General features: G+C 37.1%; 1 protein-coding gene across 5 annotated transcripts in view; it reads right to left on the bottom strand.

The window, feature by feature from the left end:
- The window catches only part of ZFPM2 (zinc finger protein, FOG family member 2), a 457,957-nt gene that overhangs the window by 213,367 nt on the left and 229,455 nt on the right, over positions 1-15,135 (bottom strand). The window lies entirely within an intron of this gene.

Genomic DNA, 15,135 nt, shown 5'->3' with positions numbered 1-15,135 from the left:
GGAGGTATATAAAAAATAATCAAAAGACTGACTACCCTTTTGTCCCTTGCAATATAAGTGGGATATAAGATCTACAGCAAACATTAACAATATCGTATAATAATAACATTACTCCCAAACCACTTTATTTCTTAAGTCTAGAGATAAATACTAAAAAAGATTCTGAAAAAAAAAAAGATTCTGTTCTCATCCCAATTTAATTGTTTAAATCTCTTATAATCACAAAGTATTATTATACTATTCCAATGAAGGTTATAGACAGTTCTCAATAATTCAGGCTTGTGGAGAATAGAGAATAAGGAGAAAAGAAAACTAACAGAAGATCAAATAATATGAGAGAATTTTTAGTTTTATTGCTTGCATAATTTTTTCATTTCTCACATTTTGTTTTCTTACCATTTTTGCCACTAACCCAATTGGGTCTTACTATAATGCTCTAGTTGGTCAAGAATTATAAACATCTTTTTCATCCTGCAGACTAACACACCTAAATGCTCTACATTTGTTCCAAGTTACCTATTACTTAAAATATGCTTATGGTAATTTGGCAATTGTGTGTTTTGCCCTAAGATAAAATATTAAAATTAAGAGCAATAATGAAATTACAGAAACATTATCAATATTTATAATGTTGCCTAATCTATGACAAGAAAAATATTGAGTAATTTTGTATAACTCATTCAACAACAAAGGGGTACATTACTTCATGAGATTGTTTAACTTAGGAAAATTAAGAGTATAAACAATAAAATTAAAATATTAATCTTATTTATTGGCTTAAAAATCAACCATTTATTGTGTGTGACTCTGTATATGTGTGTATATGTGCCTGTGTGCTGATAAATATGGCTTTTTGTGTATTATGTTTGTTTGAAGCAATACATAACAGCTATGGATAGAATCCAGTTAATTTAAATACTCATCCAAGAAGTAACTCTGTTTGAGAAGAATTCAGATTTTGTGTTCCTGCTCCTTAGCAGAGTTCCTGCCTTATATACCTGCAATTTTGAGTCAAGTGTTCCTTCAAGATGTCTAGTACAATGTATCTAACAGAGAAATAGATGTTAGTCATTCAATTGCTTACAGATAACAGCAGGGGGAGACCATGGAAATAGGCACAAAATAATATCTACTACCTTCTCATTTGTCGATAAGAAAGATCAAAAAAAAAAAAAAGATCAAACACACACACACACACACACACACACACAACTTGGAAGGCACACAATTTGGTTAGTGTGACAAATTAAAATGGGTCCAAGTGGTCCATCTCTTCTCTTTCATCTAGTCCCTTACGTAACCAGTGGCCAGAAGTTTAGGTTATGCCCCTTCTAGCAAGCTTATTTAATGATTAACGTCAGATAAACATAAATGACCATATAAAAGAATCTGACTGCTCATCACAAATACAAAGTGTGAGTATTATTATCCAAATAGAGCCATCCTTCCAGAGCTTTTTTAGGAAGAAAAAGTTGTGCTTTGAAATGACACTGGTAAATATGTCACTTTCCTTGTAGTTTATCTTTACATGCAGACATTCTTTTAAACAAAAGTTGAGAGTCTGAGTTAAACTCACCAAAACAAGGAGATTAAAGTTGAAGAGGGAGTCTCCCTCTATCAGGCAGGCTGAGGGGCCACAGTTCACCTCTACGCCACTGAGTTAGTTCCTAACTGAGCACTGTACTATCCATGGTATGTGAGGTCGTTGCCTATCATTCATCCCTCTGACAACCACTTTGTTTTTGACTCTTTATGCCTGTATGCTTATTTAGAACATGCCAGAACAACAGTGGAATGAATGAAAGAATAAACTAGCCTAATCTAGAAGGCCACAGCCTGTTTACAGGATGCCAACTTTTCTGGCCCCATTCACTAACTGCTGTTTTTATTTTATTATTGTGGTATACTATAAAATATTGGTTCTATTTGGCTGGAGCTTCAGCTGTCTTTTAGTTGTTTTTTTTTCATGGGTAAGAATGATTTTATTTTAGCTGTCCTGGGAACTGTATATCAGTTTCTAAAGCTCACTAGAATTCTCTTAGCTATATGATTTTTTTTTGAAACATTTAATGTGGATTTAAAAAAAAAAATCCACAGCAAAAATAGCACATTTATCCCCTTTACAAAAATCCCAATAAATAACAAAGGTACATTAGGCTTCAAAACAGCTTAACAGAACCATATGTGGATCCAAAGGCCTGCCAAAATGGAATCAGCATTATAAAAGATAGTTTCATATTTCATCTAGCTATAAAATAGGAACTTACAGTATATAAAATGCATTGGCTACTTGCACAGAGCTCGTGATGACAATGGCATGGAAACTCATTGTCAGCAGATTAAAAGTGACCTCCATACATAGTCTGGGAGGTTTCTTGAGGTTTTTTTTTTTCTTTCTTTTGTTCTTTTTTTAAATTTTTTGTCTTTTTGACCTGGATTGACTAATCACAGATTATGGAGCAAGTAACTTAAAACAGCATCTTGAACCTCAACCCCTCTGACAGTCAGAATTTCACCATCACAGTATTTCCTTAGAAAATCTTGAAGAAGCAGCAGAAGGTCTGGCACTGAACCCTTAGGATCCCATTAAGGGCCTCTGCTGTATTCCACAGCTCGTCTAGTCCAAAACGGCATACTCTACTCCCACAGATGCTCTCCAAAGCCATTTGGAATCCTCTTTTCCTTATCAGGCTGATACAGACCTGCATCATCCTCGGAGCCTTCTGACAGGGGCTACAACAATTGGGGGAGGGGGGTGATACAACTGTTCATTGTTTCCTTTCACAAAACCCTGCCACAGGGCGCAGATTAACACCAAAAAATAGATGGCTGCAACCGAAGAGAAACATTTTTCAGAGTGCCTCCACCTGATTAATGAAGCAATGGAGCCGACCACTGCTTGACTCCCATCATGCACCCCCGCCCCCGCCTCCTCCTGGAGTATCTGTGAAATGGGGAACACTTCGGCCCGTGTCTGCCTCCTTGGAAGAGCTGTCATGCTCAGAAAGTTTTGAAGGAAGGCAACGATTATAAAATGGCCTGTGTTCTTTGCTGACAATATTCAGGTAAAGAAACAGAACTTTTTCACCACGACTGAACTTCCTTAATGAAGGAAAGTGCATGCTATCTTTTTTTTTTTTTCTTTTTTTTTTTCCTGTAGATACTTCATTCAACACGTACTTGGAACCTGACGCTTCTCTCAGATGCGCCTGCGCACAACACTGGACACCTCCCACGGACTAATAGGCTACACATGCCTGAGTAGCAGTGACTCTAGGATGCAAGGTGGTAACGCCATATTCGAGATTGGTATCAGAACCTGATGGACTCCTGCTGCTCCTGTCCTCAGGATAATGCTCACACACAGGGTAATGAGAAACAAATGGTATTTGTTTGACTTCTTAATAAAATCCAAAACTTAAGGCATGTGCCATGCCTTTGCTCTTCCGAACTCTGTTCCCATTTCTTCATATTTCACGTTGTGTCACTACCTGTGTTATGAATGCCTTATTCACTCCACTCTATCCTGAACTCTAAGATGCCATAAATAATGAAAGAATTGAGTTAACATTTTAAAATACAAACCTAACTCAAAAGTGAATCAGACAGGGTAAATTACTTTTCCAATTGTCTGAAATCCCCAATCACACACCTGAGAAATGCCTTCTGCAGAATAACTCCTTACAAAAAGAAAACACACAAAGAAGCCAGGATAATTCAAAATGCAGTTTGACCACTTAACCTTTCTTTCTCTTCCTCAAAATATATATGTTTTTGCTCTGCTTCTGTGGTGATCATACTTAGATGATAAATACTCTAAGTACATACCTTGTACTTCTCTAGACTATGAGTTCTCAGAATACTAGAGCTGGCTAGTTGATAAGTATGTGTGTCTGTGTGTGTATAAATACATGTGTGCACACGTGTATGAAGATGCATATGTACAATGAAGCCAAACTGCTTTTCAAATATGTTCAGAGAAGGGACAGAAGAGAAAAGGCTAGATGAACTGCTAGGGGCAGGGGCTGGGGGGTGTTTCAAGGAATGGGTAATCTATTTTCTATTCATGGGCATAATAAAAAGTAATCTAGGTCTATTTTTTCAAAGTGACTAAATGCATATAATTTTATATAATTTTACAACAACTCTATGATGTTGAGCTGGTATAATAACATCCATTTTACAAATGAGGAAACTGAGAGCATTTGTGATTACCCAAGATAGCACATCCACTTTGGCTAATAACAGTTGGGAGTAGAATCAGGCTTCTCTGACCACATCATGGGCTCTTCCATACTTTTCCAGTTCTGATCTTTACAATGTGCTAGTGTATGTTTCTCAAAAATTACTAAAGGAGAAGGAACACTCAGCAATCAGCCTGCTTCTGGTTCCTAATTTCCAGAGTTAGATTTTGTACAACTCACATTTCATATATTTTAATTCACCTTTCTCTATCCTCACAAGTTCTAAATAAATTAATCAAGAAGATACTAATCACCTTCCATGTGGAAAACCTAATTTAGTTTCAAAAGTAAGAATAAAATAGATCTCATTTTCACAGCTGTCTTTTTACTTATCACTTCATCTTTGATTTTGGTGATGATGCTTTATAATGTCTGATTTAATTTTTTTCTATTCATATTAACTTGACTTTCTTTTGTGATTTCTCCCATTGCTCTTATTGTTTGAAAGTTCTCCTGTATCCAGAGGTCAGGTAACTATTTATGCAAGTTACCTTTAGAGGTAAACAGACTTGGTGACCGGCTGGGCTCCAAATCAACTGGCCTTTGGTTTTAATCTCTTCCATTCAGTGTGGGCCAGACTATACTGAATTCTAATAAGTAGAATTCCACAAAAGTAATGGAATTCCACTTCCATGATTAGGCTACAAAACGATTGTGGCTTTCATCTTAGGCTCCTTCTCTTCCTCTCTCATTCATTTGCTCAAAGAGAAGCCAGCTGCCATGACGTGAGTTGCTCTATGGAGAGGCCCAGAGGCAAAGAACTGAGTCAATAGATATGTTAGTTAGCTTGCAAGCAGATCTTCCTACAGTTGAGAGATGACACCACAGCCCTGACTATCGCTGTGATTGCAGCCTTGTAAGAGACACTATACCCAAGTCTTCTAGATAGCTGTGCTCACATTTCTCATCTCAGAAACTAAGAATAGAGAGTATGAGGAAAAACCACAAAGCTTACACACAGCCCTGTGCTTGACTCTGAGTGCTGAACCTTTATAACAGGAAGAGATATAACCCATACCTGGCATAAAATTATTAGAATCAAGAAGCCATGGTTTTGCCAAACTAAGCCAAAGGATTTTATGAGGAAGTGATGGAAGATCAAACGAAAAATATTTATTTTAAATCCTATATGCAAATTAACAAAGAAAAGACATGTTAATTTCAAAAGAGAGGGTCTCAAATAATTTCAGAAGTTTCTAAAAGCACTTAAACATTCTTTTTCTCTTATTAAAAATGCGTACAAAATTTCTTGGCTGTGGATCATCATACAATATCAATAGAGAGCCTTATAAGAGTGGCTTAGACAAGGTCATACTCACAGACTTTCCTTTACCAGGAAAACCTCATATGATGCTAAAGGTTGTCAATGCCAATTGAGAGCTACTGTTAAATTATATATTATTAATGGTGTCCTGGAAACACCTACTCATAGTTTAAAAGCAGAATCTAATATTTTATAACATATTCAAGAGTTATCCCTAAGTCATATTGATTTTTAAGGCTAAACAGAAGAAATAAAAAATAGCCCATTCTTTCAGTTACCATTTCAGTTACTGAATGTGTTAATTATCATGCCTAGCTGAGATCACTGCTAAATTCTCATAACATTGGAGCAATATTTATTATAATCATGCAAATAATGGGTAAGTACACAATGCCAACCCAACTGTTTTTAAAAAACTTGTGGAATGTCAACTCTTCAAAAAAAATGGGGGGGGGGGAAGACTTTAAAAGTCATGCCAGATAAATCAGCAAATAACAAAATAAAAAAATTTTTTTTTTAATTTTTATTTATTTATGATAGTCACACAGAGAGAGAGAGAAGCAGAGACATAGGGAGAGGGAGAATCAGGCTCCATGCACCGGGAGCCCATCGTGGGATTCGATCCCGGGTCTCCAGGATCACGCCCCGGGCCAAAGGCAGGCGCTAAACCGCTGTGCCACCCAGGGATCCCAACAAAAGAAAATTTTGATTAACTTTTCAAACTGCTCCTCACAGTGCTTTCTCATCCTGACTTCTCCTCCAGCCAAGATGTTTTCCAAGTTTTATATTCTATAATTTGTGTTATGAAAACAATAGAGTTTACAAAACACTCTCTCACCACTCAAGAATTTGATAGACTCCCTTTGGGGAGCAGAGACTCTATCTCCATCACCTGAGGGACCATAAAGTGTGAAAAAGGTCTAGAACAGGAACAACTCTGCAAAGAGTGTCTGGAGCTATGAACCAATAGCCAGATTTTGTCTTCAATGCCTATGCTTAGTGCTACTCAACAGTTTCTTCAAAATTACACACATATTCTTAGTAGAACCACTTTGATAATATGAGGATATGAATAGCTACTCCTTCCAGACATTGACTAAATTAACAGCATAACATAGAGTCATTTTAATAATTCCTTGAAAAGATAATTTTCAATATAAGTTCTCCTTAAGTTCTAGAGAAAGGGAACAATGAATAATCTTACGTGAAGAAAAAGATACCTTTTGCTTGTTTAAATTTGCCTAAGTATAGGTAAATAGGTTTAGCCATGTATGATAATTCAAAGGTAAAAATGTGTTTAAATTTCAGACATAGGTAACTAAGGTACACATAAATTGCCTACATATGACAAGTAATTGTCTTTGTGTTCCCACCTTTCAAATACAAGTCCAAACACAGAGAACCTGGAAAGACTTCACAATCAGAAGAAACAATAAATCAAAGAGAGATTGAGATTAGCAGAGAGACCAAGACACAAGACACAAAAGGTGTGTCTTGGAGGCAGGTACAAATTATTAGGAAAGGCACAATTTGTATCTTTATTTCAACATCATTTTCTCATATTACAATATAATTCCATCCACTGCCAACATCACCGCTATGCCTACATTGTAATACAATCAATCCCTTCAGATCCATATGCAACTGACTTGCCTGGTTTGCCTCTACAGATCTGAATTGTGAAATAATTCCTTGGTGTTTGGTTTCTTCCTTTCTGAAACATTCTGTAGGATGCCTTTACCAATGTGGAATTCCATACCAACCACTCTCCTCTCCCACAAATAAACAAATAAACAAACAAACAAGAAACCTACTCTAATTCTAAAAACCAGATCAATGTGTCACTTTCCAAGACTCTGTGGCATTAAATGTTTTGTCTCGTGTCTTCTTCAAGCAGCTTCCACTCAGTTTCCATTAATTCTCCACAAAGCAGATACAGTATAAGAGAAGCCAGGATCTTGGCCTCCCTAAGGGACAAATCTACAACCTCCATCAATAATGAATTTCACCAACGCTTCCCAAGAGGGAGAGGGTACAATTAAAAAGGTTATAAGTCCTTGCACTACTAGAACCTAAGGGCATCCGTGAATGAAACTGGCTTCAGCCCAATTAGAGGAATCAGTACATTTGTCTTCTCTTGGAACAACCCTGCTCTTACGGTTCCCATCAATTCAGTATAAATCTGACTGATCTTATCCAAGAAGTTAATAGAAAATTGCTCACAGTGGGCGACTGCCACCTCAGTTTCCAAGCAGAGACAGATGGAATTTCCCAGATGGTTTGTCACTGGAAAGAGAGATGCTGGATGAGACTTCACAGAAAGCATGGTTGAGCAGAACACCTTCTTGGCCTTCACCCAGGTCATAGTGAGGGATCTAAAGCAGATTCTGCTGTAAACAAATCATAATTGCCTCAAAGGGCTCAACACCTCATCCTCCCTCACCGCTTCACGGGTTACAAATCTAATACTGAAATTAGTCAATGTCAAGAAACCATCATGGGCATATCTCCTTAGTGGGTAAGCACTGAGGAAATACAGTTATCCTGCCCAACTGAATCTTACACTCAACTGAGATGAAGAATAAACATAAATACATAAACAAACAAAAAACAGACACAAGAGGATATTAATTATGATAATCGTATTGCTAAGTTGGGCGGATCAAGTAAAGTTTCCGAGGAAACAAAAGAAACCGGTATGAAGACATGGAGATAACATAAGGATCTTGAATAAAGAGATACACATTATTCATTGATACTAGAGATAAGAGAAAGGGAAGAACCGATTTCCTAATTCTTTATAGGTTATTCAATGGGCCTGTGCTCTAAGCTAGACATTGTTCGAGGGAGAAAGGATGCAAAAAGACATATAGTCCTCAGGAGAGCCACATAAAGAGATGCAATTCTGTGATAAATACTCTCATCCTAGTAAATCTAGAGCATCCGGGGAATATTGAGGAGACCATTTCTATTCCAGACTTTAAGAAAGGTCTACTTGAGCTGAGTTTTTATGTAAGAATTGGAGTCGGTGTGCTAATAAATAGAGGGTGTGGGGGGAGCACAGAGCTTCCTAGGATGATGAGATAGCAAGACAGCATGGCCAGATGCACAGAGATGTGAGAAGAAAGTACATTCAGAGCACTACAGGTGGTTGATGTTGACTGGAATTCCACACTGAGAGTGGAAAAGGGGAAAGAGCAAAGGAGGTGAGTATCACGAAGACCCTTTTTGGCTTTGCCAAGGAGTCTGGGTTCTCCCTTGCCCTGTAGGATGATTTTAACCACGCAAAGTGACACTATTTTTGTTGTTGGGACATAGTATAACTAGGGAAAAGGAAAAGGAGACAAGAAGGAAGGCAGAAAGAAGAGGAGGAGAATATTGTGATAACGAGGGAAGAAAAGATGGAGGTTTTGACTAAAGCAGCAGTAGCAGGGACAGAAAGAAGAGAACAGACATGAAGGAAGCAGGAGTTATGGTACCTGGGTTTCTGGAAGTGAAAACGAGAATCCTGGAAGATGTAGAGAAAAGCAAGTTTAGTAGTTACAGGCAATAAAGAAGAGGGATGTGTGTGCATGCACATATGTGACTATAGGCATAAATGGACATTTGAGAGATGAGAAAAGGAGAGGTAGAAATGGGGACAAAACCCATAATAAGTTACAGGGCGAACTTCTTGCAGACGGACACTTGGGATCAAAGGTGACAAAAAGCTGGACATCAGGGAGAAGAACAGAGAAGCAATCTGTGGAAATGGTACTAAACTCTCCTTGTAACTATCTCTTTGGAGCAAGTCAATGGGAAAGGCTTACCAACAGCTGAACTGTGCTATTAGTGAAAGGGTAAAAAGCCAAGGTTAGAGATTTTTTAATTTAAATGTCATTTGCAAATTAGTAGCTGAAGCTCTGCAAGTGGATAAGCTCCCTGAGGTACTGGGAGCAGAGGGAGAAGTGAAGAAAGGCCAGAGTCTTTTGGGAAACATGCACAGTAGTTAAAATCAAAAGAGCCAAGACCCAGGGAGATATGAGAAGTAGGAAAGTACCGTAGTCCTGAGCCTTGGTTAGAATAAATATTAAGAAGGAAGTGATCTTTCCCAATGTCAACCTCAGTGAAAAGAAATGTAAGACCTGACAAAAATGCATGCCTCAGTAAAATTATGAATTATATCACTGAGATGGTAAGATGAGAGGTTATGAGTGGAGTCCAATCAGAATACTCACAGTAAGGAAAAGTGCATTAGATTAGATTATTTTAAAGAGTATTTATTGAGTATCTATTATGTGCTAGAGGCAGAGGTCTAAAACTGAATTATACAAATTTTTAAAAGAAATCTATGTTCTCTGGAATCTCAACAAGAATTTGGATATGACTTTCAAATTTACTTCATTATTATATTTTAGAGGCTGTTTTGGTAAGGTTTCCCCAGAATTTACCATGAGACTGATTACAGTGCAAGTAGTCCACTGGGGAGGTAAGCTCACAAAATTTCAGTAGAGGTATGGAGAAGTAAGCAGGAAGGAAAAAGCAGGCTATAAGGAAGGCATTATATAGCCAACTGAAGGTCAATTCCACTGGCAAACTTTAAGAATTCTTTCCATTATGGAGAGGCAAGGAAGCAGGGGTATTTATCCACCAACTTCTGTCCTTCATTGATTGAACATTAGCCCAGGAAATATTAGTTCTCCAGCACTTCCAACTTGCCTGGCTTGCAGTGGGTTTGCTCCTGAGGCTGGGAAAAAATGTCATCTATTAGAAAGTCACATGTTTCCACTAAGCAACTTTTGACTATAAAGGTGAATGCTAGAGACATATGGGCGGGGGTGTATTTCCTATAGGTTTTGTACAACATGAAGCTTGAAGACTCTGTCAATGAATGGGACCTGAGATTGCTGGAAGAGTCAGAACAGAAAAGGGAGAAATGGAGACATCTAATAATTCTCTTATTTTCTATGATATGGAACAGAAACCTCTAGGTCTTTCCTCAACCACATTTTTATGATGGTAACTATCATAAAAAGTTTAAGGTGCAATTTAATGCCTGCATTATTTCATTATTAAGTCAATGAAATGTTGTCTATAGTACCTTTTATATGTGTATTTCCCATTTGTAGAATTCAATGTCACAAATGCCCTATGGGAAAATAAAACAATCTATCCTGATTGAACAGCTTCAATAAAATGTGACTTCTCTTCCAGATTTCATTTGTTGAACTTAACAGGTCGTGATGAATTTACTACTATGTAGTAAGTAACGTGAGACTATATTTATATTCTATTTATTTCGGTATGCATGTTGTGTAATTCCAGCAGTTGACTGTATTAGACTAGTTAGCTACTGACAGCTGATATATTCAAAAGCAAAAGAGGGCAAATGTCATTTAAATTCCAGATATCCAGTCTTCCAAACAGTCACTGTTATTTGACACCTATTAAGCACTCATCATGTGCTAACATAGCAGAAATTTAGCATATAACAAAGACCTTTGTCCTTAGAAGAAAATGGGAAAACTTCAAGGGAACAATATATAAATACAGAAATCCTAAAACACCTCCAAAACAAATACTGATCACAATTTAAAGTGATTTTTAAAATGCCTTCCTTGTCAGTAGTCCTTTGATATTTTCAATGAATAAAATTGCAAGACATTTAAAAACATTAAGTTTGTGTTACCTTGATAGGATTTAATGTAAGTTACTCCTTGGTGCAGATGTGGGACATTGGAGAGAAGGGTAGGCTCATTCACTGGCTAACAGTCCATTCAGGGGCATACAATTATACTTGAAAACCTGAAACTTCCAATGTATCATAGACCTTTGGAGTCTGTGATGCTTACTTTTTATGGGTCAACTTGGAGAGTATTTTGGATGAGACTAATTTGAATCAGTGAACTCTGGATGAAGACGATTGCCCTCTGTAATATATGGGTCTCATTTAACCAACTGAAGGCTTGAAAAGAACAAAAACACTGGCCTTTCCAAACAGCAAACTTCTTCTGCACCACTGGTTCTCCAGGGTCTCTGCCTACCAGTCTTTGTTTTGTTTTGTTTTCTTTAATATTCTATTTACTTATTCATGAGAGACACAGACACACACACAGAGGCAGAGACACAGGCAGAGGAAGAAAGGCTTCAAGCAGGGAACCCAACATGGGACTTGATCCCGGATCTCCAGGATCACACCCTGGGCCGAAGGTGGCGCTGAACCTCTGAGCCACCGGGGCTGCCCTGCCTACCAGTCTTTGGACTAGAACTGCATGTTGTCTCTCCTTGGTCTCCAGCCTGCTTGTGCACACAGAAGCCTGCTTGACTGGCCAGTTTCCATAATTACATAAGCCAATTCCTTACAATAAATCTCCTCTTCCCCCCTCTCCTTCTATCTCTCACTCTGACCCATATCTGCTCCAATGTATTAACTACATGTTGTTCCTGCCATTATTGGATCATCGAAACATGAAGTATCTAACAAGATCATGGAGTGTGGGCCGAAGAGTATTTATTTCTGTTTGGTGTGTTATATAATTCCAAGAATAACTTTTTGTCGAATCAATTTGCTTGGTGTGTCTATATAGCCTATATTCTTGAAATGTTCTATACACATCCAAATGCCTGGTCTGTAAAGGCTTCCTGCAGAAGGTGGCATATTGCTAATGCACTTCAAGATGGGAACTTGAAAGATATAAAAAGGATTTGACATCTGGCATGGTGACTCAATTAATTACTGTGTTGGATTAATTAGTGTGCTGAATCTCCTGAGCCAACACGATGAGTCTGAGTAGAGTTACATTACATTGGTTGGAGAATAAGCACTTTAGGAGTGTGCTAATTCCAAATCTGATTCAAAGTTGGGTAATGAAGGTTTAGAAGGCTATATATTTTATGATCAGGAAAAATTTATCTTCATGATATAAAATACATATTAAAGTACTGTCCAAATTATAGAGGTAATGAAACTGCAGGAGCCTTTAAATTAACTCGTAACAGCACAAATAGTCCGTGAAGCACCATAACAAATATTTTGCCTAAAGTAAGAAAAAAAGAGCACACTTCTAATCATGGCACATTTTCTCCAGAATTTTTTATAACTTTGGAATTTAAGTAAGGAAACCCTAAACAATTCTATCATACTCACATCATGTCACAGATGCTCTTGAGAAGAGAGTGTGGCATGGTCTTTAAAAGTGTAGATTCTGGAATCAAAAGCCCTGAGCCTTTAGTTTCTTATCCATAAAAAACAATTTTAAATAGATCCAAATTCACTGGTGTATTTTGAAGATTAAATGAATGAATCCATTTTGAATTCCTTATACAGTGGATAGGAAAGAATGCATATGTAGTATATGTTAGCCAATTGTTCTACAGCAGGAATGGTAGTACCAAGACATAAAATCAAAAGCAATTTCCAGAAAAGAATGTTATCACAAAAGAAAAATATTTTAAAGAGTATTTTGGCAAAGCAACCAAGTTTTTAAATAGAGAAAAATACTATAATATGAGGGAATAAACATGAATCAAATATTTAAACATGAAGGCAAAAGAAGAAAACTAGAGTGTTAAGTGATTTTCTATTAAAAAAACTATTATGCACTACTGTTCGATACCTTGAAGAGTATTCATAGTCGTCAAATAGCATTAAAAATTCTGAAAACTTTGTATTTATAAACTGAGTCCTTTAAAAATATTAAATATGGCATGAAATACCCATAGATTAGTACAGCAGTAGTTAAAAAAATCTAAGAAATAGGAAATTATTTCATTGAAAAATTTGCCTTTCACAAATAAGTTTATTTTCCACACATCACAATTTATCACATGCTAAAAATGTATAAAAGTACCATGCTACCTATATATATGTGTGTATATATACACACATACATAGATAGATAATTATATAAAGATTTATCAACAATTGAATTTTCATATAGATGTTATCTTGATATAATAAAAGGGAAAACATTTCTTTAACTTCAGTAATAGCTTTAGTTCAGTGGTAGTACACTTTTGTAGAAATATCAGAGAAATAACTAAAGCTTATGATGGTTACTTATCACTTATGTAGTGATAAGTAAGTATCTGATCTCCTAAAACATTTTTTAAGCAAAGCTAGAGAACCTATAGAAACCTCCAGATAAAATGGGTTTAGAATAGCATTTAATTCAACCTTTGATTTGTAGACAATCTTCCTGTTGCCTTTGCTTGAGAAATCTGTATGGTAAATATTGTTCTCTCAAAGGAGTCAAAAGAAGAGTCTATTAATACAACTCAACCAGCCAAAGACTGAAGTATTTGTGGGACCATCTCTCAAAGCCTTTTTGAAGTAGGTGCACTGGACCACTAAGAATTAAACTGTCCTGATTATTAAATATTCAGCTTGGCCTATCAACTTGTTTGGTTCTTAAATACATGTGAAAACTCCTACTTCATCTTTTTATGGACAAATGTGTGGATTTAGAAAGTAAAATAACTCCCTTGAATCTCCCATGTTGTTTAAAAGTTTAGTGACACAAATAGTTCCTATTTATTCCAATCATTACCTTTAGTCGAACCAATAATCTCTGTCTCATCCACATGGCACTGAATAAGCAGAGATCCGCACATACCAGTTTCTTTCGTGTAATAATTTGAAGACGACTTTCTTGCATGAAGGCAGGCAATGTTGCTGAGTTTAGTACATTTGTCAAAAATCCTCCGTGAGTTATGTCCCCACAGTGGACACTGAGTCATTTAGCAGCCATGAGATCTTCCCAGCCAAGGGGCATTTAGAAGGAAAGGCTTGGGATGCCTGGGTGGCTCAGTGGTTTAGTATCTGCCTTTGGCTCAGGGCGTGATCCCAGAGTTCCGGGATTGAGTCCCACATAGGGCTCCCTGTGGAGAGCCTGCTTCTCCCTCTGACTACGTCTCTGCCTCTCTCTCTGTGTCTCTCATAAATTAATTAATTACTTAAAAATCTTTTAAAAATTACAGGGAAAGGCTTTCATTTCATATATATAATTTGTAGATCTCTGAAATAATAGAAAACATTTGTCTCCCTAAGTTTTATCACTTGTATTATCACTTAAAGAGGAAAAATCCTAATGTCCTAATCCCTGGAATTTGTGAATGTTACCTTACATGGCAAAAAGGAGTTAAGAAAGCAGATGGAATTTAAATCGCTAATCAGCTGACCTTACAATAGGACCATTAGCCTAGATTACCCGGGTGGGCCCACTAGAATCACAGATGTTCTTAAATGTGAGGGAGGGACACAGAAGACTCAGAGTCAGAAGGTGGATATGAGGAAGACTCAGTCAGCCATTGCTGGCTTTGAAGATGGCAGGGGGCCATGCCTCAAGAGATGTCGGCAGCCCTGAGAGCTGGAAAAGAGAAGGAAACAGATTCACCCCCAGAGACTCCAGAGAGGAATTCAGCCCTTCAGATACTGGATTTTAGCTGGCTGAGATTCATTTCAGACATCAGACCTGCAGAATTGCAAGGTGATACACTTGTGTTGTTTTGAAGCCACTAAGTTGGTGGTAGGTAATCTGCTACAGCAGCAGTAGAAAACTAAAATGTCCAATTAAGACATGAAGTTTAAATGTACCCACACATCCCATCTTTCCACTACTTTTCAAAACCTTGAATTCCTCACTTATC

The sequence above is a fragment of the Canis lupus genome, chromosome 13 (assembly GCF_003254725.2).
Source record: "Canis lupus dingo isolate Sandy chromosome 13, ASM325472v2, whole genome shotgun sequence".
Lineage (NCBI taxonomy): Eukaryota > Metazoa > Chordata > Mammalia > Carnivora > Canidae > Canis > Canis lupus.
Note: the sequence above shows the minus strand (reverse complement) of the source record. Positions and strands in the feature narration are given on the sequence as shown.